The 19,347-nt window shown below is 36.7% G+C and overlaps 1 protein-coding gene across 1 annotated transcript in view; it reads right to left on the minus strand.

Moving 5' to 3' along the window:
- SND1 (staphylococcal nuclease and tudor domain containing 1) overlaps nt 1-19,347 on the minus strand; it is a 524,029-nt gene that overhangs the window by 317,744 nt on the left and 186,938 nt on the right. The window lies entirely within an intron of this gene.

Consider the following 19,347-nt stretch of genomic DNA (forward strand, 5'->3'; position numbering starts at 1 on the left):
CCCCCCCCCATCTTTTTCTTCCCCTTTCCCCCACTCCTTTTCCTCTATTACCCAGAATCATTCTCTGTGATGCTCTTCATAATGCTTTCCCCTACCCTCCCTTACATTCTAAATTGAAGTTTGGTTAACTATGAAAAAGAAAATGGAAAATTCTCTTCTAAGACTAAATGATAAAAAGAGAAATAAATGATCATTTAGTTCAACTGAATTCAATCAATCGAAAGCATTTATTAATTGTAAAACACTCCACTAGGCTCTAATGAAGCAAAAAGAAAAATAAGAACAAGCCTTCCATATGGACTTGTTGACATGTAATCTAGAAACCCCAAACTTGTATCCTAGTAAGATCTGATGAAATCCAAGTTTTAGGACTAGCTTGTAAATTGGAGACCCAAAGCTTGTACTTGTTCTCTGTTCCCCTGAGAATCCACCCTGAAGGCGATCTCAGGTTAGCAGTTTCAGACTGAATAATGAGCCCTAAATTAAGATACCTGGTCCATATGTTATGGACATGAACTCAGCAGTGGTCCCAAGGTGGGAGTGGGGAGAGAGAGAGACATTTCTGTCCCCTTTGCCTCTTGATTAAAGAGAGGTTCGTTTGCTGAGAGTCTGGCTTACCCAGCCGAATGGGTCCAGCTGACTCCTGACTGAACTCAATGAGTTCCTGTGTGTACCTTGTGTCAGTCAGTCAGCTGGCTAGAGGCATAGGCAGTCATAATTTCAGGTCCTGGCTGGCTCGCCATTGGTTAACTTGGAAATAACACAGAACTACCATAGTAGTTAGAAAAAACAACTGTTTAATCAGGATAGGGATAAGTCCAACATTTGGCCCTTTACTCAAGAGTCTGGAGTCACAACTTTTACAGGGTTTATACCCTGGACTCTGGAGACATTATCACTGGGAGTGCCACCACACTAGTTGATGACTCCAAGGAACAAAAGAATTTGGGGAACTTATATACCATTTAGGGGACCCAGGGCAGGGAAAGATGGTGGACATTACCATAGCTACAAGGAAATGGGAGTATTCAAACTATACTGAGAGGATACAATCAAGCTTGGGAAAGAAATACTAGGCAGACTCTAGGGTGTAAGGGAATGGGCTACCTACAATGGTTACTAAAAGGGTGGTCCCTGTCCAGGTGTGTATCTTCAGAAAGGGTCTCTGAAACAAAGGGGAAGACCACCTAAGACAAAAAGATAGTTAGCATTTGCTTAGCCCCACCTAACTAGGATTGTCATTTACCTTAGGGTCCATTATTTAGTCTGAAACTGCAATCCTGAGATTCTCAGGGGAACAGGGAACAAGTACAAGCTTTAGAGACTTACAAACTAATCCTAAAACTTGGGGTTCATCAGATCTTACTGAAGTAGTCTGAATAAATGAAATAAGTTAGAGAATAAAGTAGAATTGAAGCAGATGAAGTAGATTAATCCATTCCTGCATTATTTAGGAAACTGATCTAATCCCTCTAGGAGGCCAAGCAACCTATGCAGGTGGTGGGTCAGAGTCCAATTCCCCTATAGCCAACAAAGGGACATCAGGACAAACAAATAGGTCAGGATGGAATGCAGGTAAACACATAGCTAACTATGGATAAGTGGTTAGGTATATGTGAAAAGTAAATATTCCCTGAGTGATCTGAATGTTATCCACTTATCACTGACCACACACACCTGAGTTTATGATGAGGCTTTTGCTTGATTAACAAATAAGAACCTGGATGTGAAAGGAAATAGCCTTGTATCTTGTAACCTATAAAAACTGTCTTGAATTCTCAGTCTGATACAGCTTCCACTAGGGAAGGCTATCCAGCTGGTAGATTTTATTTCTTTTCCTTTTTTTAATCAATAAATAACGGTTCCAATCATTGAATTTCTGGGTGTCTGGACTTGTGTTATGAAGCACCCCACTTCATTACTAAGCTACAAGTTTGGGGTTTCTAGATTCCATGTCGACAGACTTCATGTTCTTTTGTGGTAAACATGATACACATGTTTAAGTAAATACAAAGTGCTAAAAATTGAGAAAAAAATCCATGAGAGGCCTCCTGTGGGAGGGAAGAACTTATTTCTTTTCCAAAGTGCATGACAGTACTAGTGAGAGAATGAAGAATTTTGTTCTCTATGTAGTTACCAAAAAGGATCTATCTGAAAGGCAGGCATTTATTGAAGGGAGGGTACATCAAAAAGGATCTGTAATGTCCTCTGGGAGAGAACTACCACAGATCACAGAGAGTTGCCTAAGGCTCTGTTAAGTTATTTGCCCATATTCATTTAACTAGTAAGCTAAGAGGCATGATTCAAACTTAACTCTTCCTGACTCCAAGCAAAGTAATCCTTTTTTTTTTAACACTGCTTTACTATTTTTTTCATATGGCCAAATGAAATGTGCTATCCATTTCATTCTAGGGAGAGGAATAGGGATATTAACAATCACATCTGTAACATTCTTTAATATAAATTTATTTTTATGGATATAAAAAGATAACAATAACTCATTTATATAGTTTATGTTAAAGAGGATGCTCTCAACCATTTTATGATTACTAGTACTGCAAGTATAGGCAGAAGACAATGAAGGCAACCACAATAAAGCAAATATTGCAAGACGAGTCACAGGAAATTTTTTGGTTTCCCAGTGCACATAAAAATTATGTTTACACTATACTGTAGTCTATTCTGTGCAATAGTATTATGTCTAAAAAAAAAGTTAACACCTTAGGTAAAAATGCTAACCATCATTTGAGTCTTTAGCATGTCATAATGTTTTTGCTGTTAGAGGATCTTGCTTTGATTTTAATGGCTGCTGACTGATTAGGGAGGTGGCTGCTGAAGGCCCAGGTGGCTATCACAAGCTTGTCTCATCTACTGACTCTTCTTTTCATTTGAACCTTTATTGGTCACCACAGGGTTATGAACTGGCCTAATTTCAATATTGTTGTGTCTTGGGGAATAGAGAGGCATGAGGAAAGGGAGACAGACAAGAAATGGTCACTTAGTGGAGCAGTTGGAATACACACCCAACACTTATTAAGCTTGCTGTCTTTATTTATTAAGCTCACTGAGGGACCTACAAACCGATTACAGTAGTAATATCAAAGATCACTAATCACAGATTATAACAGATATAAATATAATGAAAAAGTTTACAATATTGTGAAAATTTTCAAAATGACACATAGAGATGATGTGAGCACATGCTATCAGAGAAATGGTGCTGAAAGACTTGCTCAATGCAGGGCTGCCACAAACCTTAAATTTATTTTTTTTTTAATTCAATATCTGTGAAGCTCAATAAATGAGGTTTTCTTATACTTTTTTTTTTTACTTCTGCACTTCAGGGGCAAGTAGTTTCACTTACATGAGAATTCCCTTCACCAATACAGATTACAACTCCCCTGAGGCCTAACTGGATGAATTTTGGGAGTTCCTATGGAGATAGATACATAGATTGTTCAGACAGATTAGATAAATGGGTGGATGGATGGATAGACAGATACAGTCATACAGATAGATAGGATATATATGATAGACTGACTGATATTTGAAACTGTAGCAAATCTAGTAATAAACTCCTCTGAATGTAACTAAGCTGGTTTCTCAAACATTTGGATTATCAACAGTTTCATTCTAAAAGAACTTCTAGCTGGGTAGGATTTTGCAGAAACTGCACTCACTCAAATAACATGATAGCCTTCAAGAAGTTTTCTTCTCCAGGCCATGATATGGACAAGGCTTATGGAATTATTATCTCAATTTTTAAAAAAGACAACATATGATTAAACTGAGGACAAAAAGAGATCAGGTGACTTGGTGAGATTTTCCTAGTTCATGGTAAAAGTAAAGATTTGAACTAGGTCTCCTCAATTGAAGTACAGTATCTTCCAGAAAAATAATCTAAGGGGAAAATGAAGTACTGAAAAATATTCTGAGGCAAAAGAGACCCTAAGATAAGACAAATCCCTAAAAACAAAGCTCTTTGCATCTTAACAATCCATTACCACTTAGAAACCTGACAAAAAACAAACAAACAAACAAAAACAGTGAGACTCAAGAGTCTTGTAAGGAAATAGAAGAAAGGGTTAGGGGAAAGTCTGGAAATATTTCAATAAAGGTCTAATGCATATGTCAAACCTCAAAAAACTGAAACACAGAAAGTGAGGAACTGGCTCCCTCCATTAAAAGACTATCATTTCAATGACTAAAATTAACATTTTAGTTAATTTTAAAAGACAGCTTCTGGACAAACTAACTCCAAATCCAGACCTCTTAATGCTTTACCACTTCATTTCTGTCTGCCAAAGATTCTTGGCACATATAATGAGTTACAAAGCAGAAATCTTTTATAATTTCTGCTCTGGAAACAGTCATAATGGCATACATATGCTTATTACAGAAGGTTGATCAGAAAAATTAGGAGAAAAATAGATACATCTTAAAATACAGACAATTTAAATCTGCATTAAACTGAGGATTCAGGGAAAATCCAGAGGAAATTACTTTGTTTTTACTACAAAAATAAAAGTGTATGCTCATAAAAGGCTTAATTATTTAAATGCAGCTTTAATGACAAATGGCTAAAGTAGAAGGAGATAAACAATCCTAGATTAGATTATTGAATGAATTAGTCACACCAAGTATACAAAGAATAGGGCAAAAACAGGAATATTTCAATAAAAATACTGCCACCCCCACTAAATTTTTAATCTAGCACTTTATAAAATGGCTCTTTAAATGCAATACTTTGTAGGTGACCAATAAGAAATGTTTCCAAAATCTTTTAAATGAGAAAAGAATGGAAGTGGGTATGATTTTTCTTATATGTATAAAAATGTGAAACAAAAACATCATAAAAATTGGAAACTAGGTTAACATAAAGCTTATTAATGACAATTAATTTGTAGAATTAAAATTAAAAACAAATGAATTAAAAGTAGCTACAAGAAATATAAAGAGAAATAGAAGTTGTAGCTCTCTCAAATACATTCTTAAGGAGAAAACCTAACTTGACAAAAAGTTTTTGGAGCATAAACTTAGAACTCATTTAATTTAATCATTTCATTTTTAGCAATATAAATAAAGGTTAAATGATTTACTCAAGTTCATATGTCTAGACAGAACAAAAGCTAGGATTAAAATATAGAAGTCAGAGATTGGAAAAAAGAAAGGGGAAGTCAGAAATGTAAAAGAAATAGAAAACTCCTCACATTAAATAAATAGAATGTAGAAGACTAAAAGCAATATAGGGGGAGTTCTTTGAAATCAGACCTGAAAATTTATCAAGAAACAGAGTAAAATGTAGTATCTGATGAAGGTTGTGAGTAGAGTTAAATCAACTTAGTTTTAGGTATATATATATATGGATAATTGCTGGCATTTACCTTAAAAGGAGTTGTCAGGACTTCAATATAAATTGAATATAATTTCACAGTCTTTATTAGTCAATACCCAAACTACAACTCTTATTTTAGAAGTCCTTACTTTCTGTCTTAGTAACAACTGTAAGACAAAAGGGTCCAAGGGCTAGGCATATATATATATACAATTTTATACATATAAAAATATGTATATATGGGGTTATATATATATATTTGTTTTCCCAATGCTTAGCACAGTGCCAGACAGAGGAAGCTCTTAAAAAAAAATTCTTTGTTGACTGACGTGCAGAATTATTCCTTCCTAAATCTATGAATTCTTCAAAAGAATTAAAGCTCCTAAGATATCTATCTTGAGTTCTTCTAAATAGTTTCCAAAATTTTGCTTTGCAAATCTTGCCTGTTGATCCATGTTTTCTGTTGTGCTTCATTCTTAAAAGTATTAATTCTTATGAAAAACAGAAAGGATAGAAGTATTGTCACATTATTACACTTTATACTCTTTTGATTATTTTTAACTCCATTTGCCATAAAAGAAGTCTCTGTTCTCCAACACTTCTATCTGCCAGGAGCTCTGATTCCCCTTCTCCTAAGGTAGGATGCTGCCATGGAGGTAAAGTACTCTCTTAAAACAATACTCTCTTAGAGACAATTTCTCTAAGCACTAGATCTCAAAATCTAAGTAATTAAACTCTGCAGTTTATACCCACTGTAAATTCTCTCTTACAATGGAATATATCTTGTTCTTTCCCACTAGCATTTTTCAGTGGAAATCCCCCCTCAAATACTGAAATTGAGATTCCTCTTTTCCATATTTTAATACTTTCCTTTGCCAACTCACATTCTGTAGACCTAATTCTTCATGAGAAAATTTGTGATTTATACTTCATAAGGATATCTCCTTTTATCTTCCTCCAACTTTCCCCGTTTACATAACTTCCCATTCTATAACTTAGTCCCACCAAAAAAAAGTGATTCACCCTTAGGAGGGATTTTATGAAGTCTCAGTATTTTAAGCTTGTCCCTTCACCATCACTTCTATTTAAATTCTGCTTTCCTTGTTGTCTCATTTATACTCATTTATAAGCAAACTGTTATTTGTTGAGTCACCTTCTTCAACCTTAGAGATATCTGGATTTTCCTTATTTCATTACTTGAGCCTTCCTTGATTGCTATGTTTGCCTTCCTTATATTTCTATTATCAGTGACTTTACAAAGCAAATAATCTGTACATATCTGGTTCATTTTGTAGGAATATTTAAATGTCTCTATTTTATGAAATTTCCAACTTTTTTCACTAATGGTTAGTCTCAGGAATGCAAGTTATGTCACCTTGCATTGCTTCTTGAATTCCTTGGCTATATGGATTCATTCCATTTCCATCTGTCATTTCTTGTGCACAAGTCTTTTCTTATTCTTATTTCCTTTCCTTCCCACTTTGAAGGTCTTTCTCTAGGTCACTTGCAGAATTTGTTGCTGATCAGAATTGTTAAATTTAACTTCCAAGCCTTAGATTTTGGAGCACAGAGGTGTTTTTTTCCCCTTTTTATCTGGAGGTGATCTGTGAATTCTTTCAACTGGTACTTTGTTTAATATGTTCAGAAGTTCTATTCAGTTTTCTTGTAATCTTTTTTGTTTTATGATATTCAGGGTTTTTTTGGGACTCATTATGTACTTTTGAGGGACTTATCCTTAAGTGGTCCCTAAACATTCTGTTTTCAGGATCAATTATTTTACAGAAATCATTGTTTTTGCTTTCCTTTTTCCAGATTATCTTTGATTTCTTTGTATTTGCATTCCCAATCAGTTGTTCCCTCCTCTGTTTCTTTCTTGGGACTTGCCACCATAGATTTTTTTTTAAACTAAAAACTTCTATTCTTCTAATTATTTCTGTTTTGTAGGCTACACAATCTGCTTTTATATGTTTTATTTCTCTCTTGAACCAATGGTGCTTAGACGGCTTAGGAGAAAAAAATACTCTGTTCTATAAATGTGAGAACTTGAGTCTCTTTGTCAATAATGTGGAGTAATTCTTCCCTTGTGTGGGAACAGTTTAATGTTATGAAGAAGTAGAGAAAAGTCTTAAAACCTCAAGAAATGTGAATATAAAGAAAGTTTCAAGGACACCAAAGAGTTAAGACTACCTTCCATAACATGATGGTACAAGCTAGGAAAATGGGAAATCATATGAACAATTAAGGCTGAATCCTCAATATGTGTGTGTGTGTGTGTGTGTGTGTGTGTGTGTGTGTGTGTGTGTGTGTGTGTGTGTGTGTGTGTGTGTGTGTAGGTTTAACAGGAGAAATTTGGAGTCATGATTTTTTTTTTTAAAGGCCAATCACTGAGAGTCAGGAGGCTCTCATTTAAGGGAAAGGAAACAAAAGAAGCAGAGCATTAGAATATGATAGGAAGAAGAGAAAACTCAGAATAGAATTGAAGACAACAGGGAGAAATGGGGTGCTCAAAAGCTGTCCCAGTTATAGGCAGTCAAATGTAATGTAAGGTTGGAATTTGGAGATTATAGCAAATCAGTGACACATAGCAGATAAGGTAGGAATTTGGATAGCAAATGCAGAATACAGATTTATGGCAGTCAGAGAATCAGGACCCCCACTGGGACCCTTCCTGGAAGGAGCTGCAGTCCCCCACAGGAACTAGAGATACCCTGTTATCTATGCAAACATTTCCTAGAGTCTATATAACCCCTGTAATCCTCCCCCCCAAGCATGGCTCTATTTGGGAGCCATCATAGTGTGCACGCTAGTAATAAAGTGTCTTCTGCAACTTGCATTGTCTTTAGATCTCCAATCTTGGGTCAGGATTCTGAACCCTAAAAGTAAGAAGGCTTCAGCTGGAGGATTCATAAGCCAGAATTGACTTCAATGGCTAAAAGTTCCAGAGAGAGCTATTGCCATTTAAGGATCTCTCTAGAAGAGAGAATTTGTTGCTCTCTGCTGCAGATTCAGGCTCAAAAAGGAAATGCAGAGAGGAGAGAATCAGAGAATACAACAGATAGAGCATGGAGCCTTAAGTCAGAAAGATCTGAGCTCAAAAACAGCCTCAGACACTTAACAGCTGTGTGACCTCAGCAAGTTACTTAACTTCTCTTTGCCCCAGAGATATTTGTAAAGTGCTCTGCATTGTAAATGCTACATAAATCTTGGTTAATACCACTCTTACTCCTAATCCTTCTTCTTTAAACTGCTTAGGTGTCCTGGTAAACTAGCTTTAAGAATCAACTTGAACTGTGTTGCTGTTAACTCTGTTATGACTGAGCAATTTAGCAAGGTGAATGAATAAATGGGTGATCTGGTCTGTATAGTCCAGAAATAACCCAGTTTAATAAACTTTGCTGTTTACTAGCTTAAAGAACTGTTATTCACATTAGAAGCTAACACTTTCTATACATCCTTTTAAGGATGATGCTTAATTAAAGGCCTTTCTAAAGGTAATGTTAGAGTAAAAAAAAAAATAATTTCCTTAATAGCCCTAGAATCAACCATCAAATAGGGAAACCATATAACTAGATTAGCTCCAAATGGATAAATAACATATAAAAGGTCACATCAGAAAGGAATTAAAGGAACAAGGAAGCCATTTCCTTTTGGATCTACAGATAAATGAACAATTCAAGAACAAAAAAGGGGGAGAAAGTGAAGCAGGGTACTTCATAACATGAGTCCAGACACCCAGAAATTCAATAATTGGAACCATTATTTATTGGTTAAAGAAGGAGGAAAAAAAGAAATCTACCAGCTGGGAGAGCAGCTGGGACAGCCTTCCCTAGTGGAATCTGTGTAGACTAGTACAATACAGCTTATATAGGTTTACATGACACAGAGCTATTCCCTTCCACATCCAGGTTCTTATTTGTCTAGACATGACTAATCACAAACCTAGGTAGTGATAAGTGGGTGACATTTAGGATATTTACTCTTCACATATACCTAAACACTCAACCTTAGTTAGTTATATGTTTGCCCTACATTCTTTCCTAATCTATTTGTACTTAAACACTCATCCCCAGTTAACTATGAGTGTTTCCCTTGTATTCCATCCTGACCCATTTCTTTGTACTGGTGTCCTTTTGATATCTGCAGGGGGAATTTATGACTCTGACCCACCATTTGCCTAGGTTGCTTGGCCTCCTGGAGGGATTAGGTCAGTTTCCTAAATAATGCAGGATTGGATTAATCTACTTCAATTCTACTTTATTCTCTAACCTATTTCATTTATTCAGGCTACTTCAAAAGGATCAAAGAAGAAGAAATGGGCAACTTTAATTACATAAAATTTTAAAAGTTTTGCACAAACAAAACTAAAGAGGCTAATATTAGAAGAGAAGTGGTTAGGAAAATATCAGAACTAGCAGAAGTTATATAATAGATCCTCAAAATCAGTAATAATTAGTAAAGTACAAATCAAAGCAACTCTTTTAGGTTTCATCTTGTCAGTCCATCAGGAGTTCTTCCCAAGAGACAATGAGAAAGTCTCAGGTTCCTGGGTTTTGGCACCATTTGTCAGTACAACTGATTGGGTGTTCATCCCAAGAGTCAAAGAGACCAGAGTAAGTAATAAAGCAAGGTTTATTAGAAGCAGCAAAGGGGAGATTGACACCAGTAAAGATGGCTGCTGAATCTCATCCAAGTGGGGAAGAATATAGTATCTTATAGGGTTAAGGGAATAAGGGAGCGCAGGGAACAAGATGACTTGGATTAACTTCATTGGTTGTTTGTGGGTAGGGACAGGTAGTTCTCAGGAATGGAAAGTTCATGGCAGTGTACAGTCAGAATCTGACCATGCTATGCATTCATCTTATACTTGACAAGTTAAGGAAAATTATTTCAGTGTTCTGTAATGTGGAACAGGTGCTCCTATGACTTTTTCTGTCCCAGGGTTCTGGTGGGCGGGTGGGAGTGGGGGTGGGGAGTTTGATAGCTATTGGAGGAAGGGTTTATGCCCCATGGTCTGTCACACCTCATATGCATCAAGTTGGCAAAGATGACGAAAAAGAAAGATGAAAAGGACATACCTATTAATTTTTTTTAAACCCTTGTACTTCGGTGTATTGTCTCATAGGTGGAAGATTGGTAAGGGTGGGCAATGGGGGTCAAGTGACTTGCCCAGGGTCACACAGCTGGGGAAGTGGCTGAGGCAGGGTTTGAACCTAGGACCTCCTGTCTCTAGGCCTGACTCTCACTCCACTGAGCTACCCAGCTGCCCCCCATACCTATTAATTTTTGATGGAGATGTACAGTAGTACTGCCATTCTATAAAGTCTCTAAACTGTAATTACTCTTTAAAATAGCAATACCTCTAAAAGGTCTAAAGCCCAAAGAGATCAAAGAAAGCCAGAAACAACCCATGTGTATGTAAGTACTATGTACAGCAGTTATTTTTGTAGAGACAAATGGAAACTAAGGATGTGCTCATAAATTAAAGAATGACTGAACAAATTAAGGTAAATGAATAGAATGGAATGCCATCCTGCCTTAGGAACTTTGGGAGTTAAGTTTAGAAAAACCTGGGAAGACTTGTATGAACTGATGCAGAATAAAGTGAACGAAAACAGTACAATAATTTACATAAAACATTATAAAGTCAAAGAACTTAAAAAGGCAATGCAATTACTAACAAAATACTAGAGGACAAATAATGACATGTATGTTCTCAACTCCAGAAAGGGAGGAGAAGGACTCAAGATTTAGAATGAGATAAATTAATGGGACAATCTGAGAATTCGTTTGCTTGTTATATTTTTTACTACAAGGGCTATCTTTTTTTAAAAGGGAAAGTTAAGGGGAATAGAAAATGTCTTTTAATTAAAAATACTTATAACACCATTTTTGGTAATAGCCAAGAGTAGAAAACAAGGTAGGTATGTTAGCTGATGAATGGTTACCAGTGGTTCCCAAACTTTTTTGGCCTACCGCCCCTTTTCCAGAAAAAATATTACCTAGCCTCCCAGAAATTAATTTTTTTTTAAATTTTAATAGCAATTATTAAGAAAGATAAATGCACCTGTGGTCATCACCGTCCCCCCATTGCTCCAACACCCACCAGGGGGCAGTAGCACCCTATTTGGGAATCATTGGGTAAGACAAATTGGGGTATATAAATGTAATGGAACATCACTATGATACAAGAAATGATGTAATGTAATGTAATGGACTTCTGAACTAGCAGCAATGCAATGACGCAAGACAACTCTGAGGGATTTATGGAAAGGAACACTACCCACATTCAGAGGAAGAACTACAGGAGTAGAAACCCAGAAGAAAAACAACTGCTTGGACACTTGGGTTGATGAGGACATGATTGGGGATGTAGACCTGAAAAGACCACACCCATGTAACTATCAATAATGTGTAAATAAGTCTTGATGGACCACACATAATAAAACCAGTGGAAATGCGAATTGGCTACAGCAGAGGGGGATGGGGGGTGGGGGGGTTGAGGGGCTGAAGGGGAAAGTAAAAACATGACTTATGTAACCATGGAAAATTTTTCTAAAAATAAAAAATTATTTAAAAAAAAAAAAAAAAAAAAAAAGAAATGATGGAGCATCTGGGTGGCACAATGGATTAAGAGCCAGGACTAGAGACTGGAGGTTGTAGGTTCAAATCTGGCCTCAAGACACTTCCTAGCTGTGTAACCCTGGGCAAGTCACTTGACCCCCATTGCCTAGCCCTTACCACTCTTTTGCCTTGAAGGCAATACACAGTATTGACTCCAAGACTGAAGGTAAGGGTTTAAAAAAAAAAAAAAAAAGAAAAGAAATGATGACTATTAAGAATATAGAGGATGAAAAGATTTATATGAACTGATACAGTGAAGTATCAACTTTTTTATGGACACTTTCTCCCCCTAAGTTTGCCCTGGTCCCTTAGGAATTTGCCTTTAGGAAAGTCCCAGACTGACCTAGTCTTAGACTGAACAATAAACCTTAAAGTACCCAACTGATCTTGGCTTAGATAGAATTAGTAGATACAATCAAATTTCAAATACCCTTTTATCTTAGAAATTTCTCTGGTTGGATAAGAGGCCTCTCTCCCAGGTAGTCCAGGCCCTAATTAGATTCCTCCTTCCTATGAGTCCATTGTAAAGCCAATCAATTGAACCTTCCTGACCTTTATTTCCCCAAAAGGAATAAAAGTCCCCAAGTTCTTTAGTTCATTAGAAAATCTTCTTTTGAGGTGCTTTTCCCCTAGAGACATTGTTCCCAGAGTCCCAGAGCTATATCTATGTAATGGCTGATCAGAGCATGATCTTCCTTATCCTCATTAAAGACTTGTTCTTTCTAACTACTTTAGTGGTTAATGGTTCTGTATTTTTCAAGGTTGACAAGACCTAATGACAGGGTTTGGGAAATCACTATTTTAGGGACCAGGATGGCCAAATGGGGGTGAGAGGGATAAAAGAGAAGAGAGAAAAGGGGCAGAGGGAAAGGAAGAAGAAAAGGGTAAGCAGTCACAGAGTAAAGGGGAAAAGAGAAGGGTACAGGAGAAAAATAGGGAGACACAGAGGCTGAGGGGACTAATACTTGTAGAGTTTGAAGGGAGCCTGAAAATCATCTATGTCAACCCTCTGACTTTACAGATAAGGAACCTGGGAATGAACTATTGAAAATTGCACTGCTATTTCCCACACATCCTAGAAACTGGTATTCATGCTACAAGACATGACCACTGCAATCCAATAGCTATATCTCACCTCCTGACTTGGTTTCCAGACAACCAAGATCATATCTTTTCTGGTTCCTACGTAATTCTGCCTACAATGGGTAGGACCTCTGAGGAGGATTCTGGGTAATCTGATTACTTGCTTTTAGACCTCTAAGTATTCTTAGGGGTAAAAACTGGGGTTAATTTATAATTTTATCTGGGTTCAGAAGGGTGAGCAGAAAACAGGAATGGACAATACGTGGGGACTTAAACAAGCTGGGAAATTGAGTTTGGCAGTTTGGGGAAATGGCAGTTGACAGAAATGACTGTTGGGCCTTAACTGCCACACTGATCCACCTAGCAAGGGAGTCTGTGAAACCAGCAAGTGAATGACAAGAGGGTTTATACACACAGGTTTAAACAAAGAAAATACAATCTAAAGAAGGGAAAAGGGGGGTTCTATTCTACCAGTCTATGGGCAAGCCTCAGGATCAGGGAATGGTCTTATCTACACTAAGCTAGAAACTATAGCAGGGCAGGGCACAATGGAGATCAGGAAGGAAAGTGGGATCCTCACTGCTGAGTCCTGTCAAAACCCAGCAGTGGTACAGCTTTCTCAGGTCTTCAGCCAGTACTCCTTCAGTTGGGTAAGCCAGGGAGCTAAAGCAACCAGAGCTGACCAGCAACTCAGGTTAGGATTTATAGTCTCAACCTAACCTCCCACAGGAAAACGAATTTCCTCCTCTGGATATCAGGATATCAGGCTACAAACCCCACTTCCTCTGAGGTCTCCCAGGGGGTCAGTTACAACTTGTTCCTAGCCATCATAGAGTCATCTCAGAGAGAGAAGCAACACTTCCTGCTTCCCCATTCCATTTAGAATCCTTCAGCCCTGCCTCCTAAGCCTCCTAAATAATAATTTATTTATCTACTTTACAACAGTATCAGACCTCCAAGTATTGATAAAACATCTAGATAACATCTAGATATCTTTTAGAGAATGCAAACCCTGCCCCACCCAGAAACCAAGTACTCCCCCACCACCACTACCAGACAGGGGAGGGAGAAAGGGATAGGAGTGGCCCAAGTGTACTTCCATTAAACAAAGGGACTAGGGAGGAGAGGTGGAGAGGGGAGCAGCTCCACCAGAGTCCCTCAGCCTAACTAACTTTGGCAGGCAATGGCACATATGACCACAGAGGTCTCTGTGTGCCATAGGTTTGCCATCATGGACCTAGAATATCCCCTAATGGTTAGCATACTTTCACACCTTTAAGAGGATGGCAGTGATAAAGTGTCCATTAAGCTCTTACTACAATGTAAGATAAACAATCCCTGCCTCTGAAGAGCTTACTTTCTATGGGGAAAAGATAATATATAAAAGGAACTTAAAGGGGAATTGGGTAGACAGGTAGAGCAAGGTGGTTTTAGACATGTATAGAACATTCAGTGGAGGCCCAGACCTAGCCAGGATAATGTGAAAACAACTATCAGAGCCAAAGGAGGTCATGGGAGAGAGGCCAAAGTTCTAATGGGAGAATAAAATGAGGAGGACAATGAGGAATTAAAGGAAGTAACTTTTTGGAAAATAGCTCATCCCATTAACACTGAACCCCAGCTACTTATGAACAAACCCCATTCCCTAGTCCCTGCTGTACACTCCCTTCTCATTTATAGCAAATTCTCTTCCCTAAGGTCTTATTCTAGTTCTGCCTACACCCATCATTATGCCCTCTGGAATACCTCCTTCACAATTTTAAGCATTCCATCCATTCATTTTTCAACTTCTTTTCCCATTCTTTGTTTCTTCTGTTATTTTTCAATGCTAGAGAAATTATTTCCTTAGCCATCCTTTCCAGGACTTGCTATACTTTCTCATATCCCCTGGTTGAGATGGGAAGTTAGGGTATTTCTTGAAGTCCAAAGTCTACCAGATTCTTCCTTTACCACTCTAATTTAGGAACTTATCTCCTATGGGATTCATATTATTCTAATTTATCACCACAATCTAGATCCTTGAGGCTATTATCTTCAGACCTGCAGGACCTCTTTCCAAAGTTTCCCTTTAAGAAGGCTTGGAATCCCAGCCTTCTCTTGTTTGTCATTAGCTTTTCACTTGGTTTCAAATCTATCTCCTCATCCTCCTCCTCCTCCTCCTCCACCACCACCATCATCATCATCATCATCACCCCCAACTCCCTACTCTCACTAGTCCCAGGCCAGATAAGTTCATTTCCAAGACACTCATAATAATGGAGCTTGCTTTAGCTTTGCCTACTCATACTTCATCAATACCCTCAGTTGTTTCTTCCCCTTTAATTGGAGGGCTTAAGAGGAAAACAAAAAACTTCTTCCAATGCCTCTTATAAAGGAGGCAGCAGAATCCCAGTCATCTTTTCATTTACCACCAGCTACTCTGCTTGGATTTAACTCTTATCACCATATATTATATGTCCATGGGTATCCACTAATAACCATCTTCCCCAAACCCTTCACTCCTACCTCTTTTCAGCAATCATTGATGTACTGTCTCTCACCATAAGATTATGAATTTCTTGAAATTAGATTGTTCTTTGCTTTTTTAATTTTTAATCTCCAGCATAGTGCTTGGCATATAGTAGGCACTTAATAAATATTGACTGACTGATTGATCTCCATATTCCTCTTTAAGGTAATTAACATTAAGGTGAAAATGGTTCCACAGTCAAATAGATATATATCATACAGGAGATCAGGGAGATCTTAATTATTTTAGCAGCCTTATACTGAGTTGGCTGAAATCTATTTAATACAATTGTTTTTAAAAATTAACTTCAATATTTCACATAATTAAAGAGTAAAAAATTAATATACATTTAGGAGTTGGCCCCCAGAAGTGGCAGTTAAATTAATGACAATGGAAGAATTCTATGAGGGAAAAATTGTAGAGTTAATAATAGGATTTTGGAAACCACTATTTTAGGGATAGGGATGGCAAAAGGGGGACAAGGGAAAAAGAGAAGAGAAAAGAGACAAAGGAAAAGGAAGAAAAAGAAATGGGTAAGTAGTCACAGAATAAAGGGAAAAGAAGAGGACAGAAAAGTTTATCTGCTGAGCTCTGGTTCCACATCACTAACTGCCTAATGAACATTTTTAATGAATGTTGCATAGGCAAATCAAACTCAACATGTCCCAAACAAACTTATTATCTTTCCCCTCAAATATACTCCTCTTCCAAATCTCTCTGCTATTGGAGAGCACCACAATCCTCTAAGTCATCAAGGTTAGCAACCCTCCTCAATTTCTCATTCTCACTTACCTCATGGAGACCATTAGCTACCAAATCTTGTCATTTCTACTGTTACAATATCATTCCTATATGTCTCAATTTTTCTCCTAGACCCAGCCTTTAATGATTTCATTCAGCCTCTCGTTATATCTCACCTAGACTATTGTAATAAGCCTTCTAGTGAATCCTGGGGGAAGAGAATTCTCTCAAATATGTCTTCTTTGGTCACATGTTCTCTGAAATTCTATTAGGAGCAGTGGAGAGTAGACTTCAAAAACATAAAGAGCTGATTAAGTACAGAGATACCAATAACCACTATGGCAAGAACATTTGTGAATTTTGGCTGTCAGTGTTTGATATTCACATTCCTTTTTCATGCTGAAAACTGTATTCTTGTTTGCTAAAGATGTTCTGCTTCTTGCTTCTGTTATCATTTTAACAGATAATTTAATCAGAATTATCATCTTAAACCTCCTCATGCCATTCTGAATCTTCCTGATGTAGTATACATGAAATGTTTACATTAGAAGATGCTTTACATGATGATTTAGTTCAACCAATCATTTATTGAATGGGGAAAAGAAGAGTCAATGCTGAAATTAAAGGCTAGACAAGGTCTAAAAATATTATAATGTTGAACAAGATAAAAGAATTGTTTCCATATAGGAATTAAACATAAAGGCCAAATGGTCAAGGGAAAGAGGAACGAGAAACAGACACAGGGGTTAGTGATCCACATGGCATTCACTGATAACTAACAATGTGTTACCAGGTATCTACTAGGTAACAAAATTCATGAATTAGGGATCAAAGAAAGCATAATTATTGAGAAAAGTGATGCTGAAAAACATAAATCACACAATTCAACAGTTTAAAAAGTGAAAGAAAAGAGAAAAAGCAAGATTAAGATATAATTTTCTCTTGTTGACTTGGATGGCATCTATTCAATAATTTAAAAGTTACTACATCACAAATAAATTCAGGTACTCCTTTAAAGTAGATGCTTCTAGTTGATGAAAAATATCCACAAAAGCTTTAGTTTTGTAAACCAGAACTGTTCAATGTTTTTATTAATGTTGTTTTCCTAATCTTTTGGCAAAAATGTTCTCTATGTTTCCACAACTTAAATATTGAATTGGAGATAGATTCTCTTCCAAACAATATCTAAAATACCTACTTACGCAATTTTCTGATATAGTCAAAACTTTGAGAGAAAAATTGCTGCTTTGGTGCTTACATTCCATATATGAAACCTCTATCTATTTCTGAATCATGAATGTTAATGTAACAAAATCACAGGTCTGTTAATTTTATATGGAAAGATGACATATTTTGGAGAAAAAAAGTTATTAAATTGAATATTACTAACCAGTGACTTAGATAAAATTTATCATATAAAGAGGGTAATGTGTTGAATAAAGCCTGTTTTTAATAGTATTTATAAAATACTAACTCACTAAGCATTCTCTGAAGGTTAACAGAAAAAAAAGATTACAAGAAATAAATCCTTCACTTATCTTACTAAATAGCTAACTTAATAAGGTATGGAAGAGATGACCTGGAAAGTTTTTTTAAATCCTTTTAGCAAAGTGAGTTCAATTTCCACTAAGATAGGTCACTTGGTAAATCCATCCTTTAAAGTCATTGAAAGCAAATCTTAATAACTTTGGAGTTATTATAACTATTATTTTATTAGTATGAACACTACGCATCCAACTTGCATTCAAAGATAGTGCCAAATTGTCACGTATGCTACTGGAACAGATTAATCAAGGGATGGCTCCAGACTCTCTTGCATTTGAATAATCCTCAACAGAGTCCTAATATATGAAGTTCCACAAAGAAAAAGAAATTCAGATTATAAGGGGGTAGTTTGCCACCATTTGATTTTTCATCATCTTGTTCCTGCAAATCCTTCATCCTTTTCTCAGAAATCAGCTGCTTCTAGGATAAGCAGGTACTGAGCCGAACAGTAATAAGAACTGGCATGGATAATGTCTCTGTGCTTATTCCAAAAGGAGCCAAGATCCAAGGATAAACAAGTATCAAGGAAACTAGGAAGATTTTGTTGAGAAAAAGCTAAAAACAAAAGTCTTTCATTTTGGTAGTGAATGAAGCTACTTATTATTATTACAAAGAAGAGGAAAGAGAAAGGAGATAGCATTTTAGCAAAACATTTCTTTTTCTCTGGAGGGGAGAAAGGTGACAGGGATCCACATTCCTGGCCACAATGGGCATTGGAAATGAAGCAGATGGTAAGAAGTGCTGCAAGCTTAACATCTTCTATCTGCTTTGAAGACTTAAACACTTTTTTCTAGATGTTTGTGTGTGTTGGTATTTCTGCCTATAAACACATATGAGATAAAAGCAAGAATTGCTTCAGGGATGGGACAGATATTACCAACAACCCTCCACTGGCAAAGTGATGTTGAAAAAAAAATCCAAGTCTATAGAGCCAGTTATTTTTTTCACATAATATCCATCCTTATTCCCAGATTCATTAAACATGAAAGTGTCTATTTCTTTTAATATGCTGGTAGAAATAAAAAACTAAATAACATGCATTCCTTGTTCTTCAAATCTATCAGGGCAGCTAAGACATATATGCAAATAATTGAGCAAAATAGACTATAATCCCTAAGAGAAGTACAAGTAAGGTGCTACTCAAGATCCAGAAGAGATAATAAATACCAATTCAACAAGTATGAAGCACCTTCTATATACTAGGGAAGCAAATACAAATGAAATAGCTGCTACACTCAAGAGGCTTACATTTCACTGGAGGCAAACAATTTGCACCAAGATAAGAAAATGCAAGTTGAGTTAGGAAGGATTAGTTCTAATAGGGAGGAGTATAAAGAACATCTTCCTTCTGGCAGAAGCAGTTTTAAACTGAGTTTTTTGATGGAAGATAGAGGTAGGGATGAAATGGGAGTCTTTTCCCAGATTAGGGAACAGCCTGTGCAAAGGCTGAAAGTTAAAAAAAGAAAAGAAAAGAAAAGAAAAGAAAAGAAAAGAAAAGAAAAGAAAAGAAAAG

This window comes from Gracilinanus agilis, chromosome 5 (genome assembly GCF_016433145.1).
Source record: "Gracilinanus agilis isolate LMUSP501 chromosome 5, AgileGrace, whole genome shotgun sequence".
NCBI classification, from domain to species: domain Eukaryota; kingdom Metazoa; phylum Chordata; class Mammalia; order Didelphimorphia; family Didelphidae; genus Gracilinanus; species Gracilinanus agilis.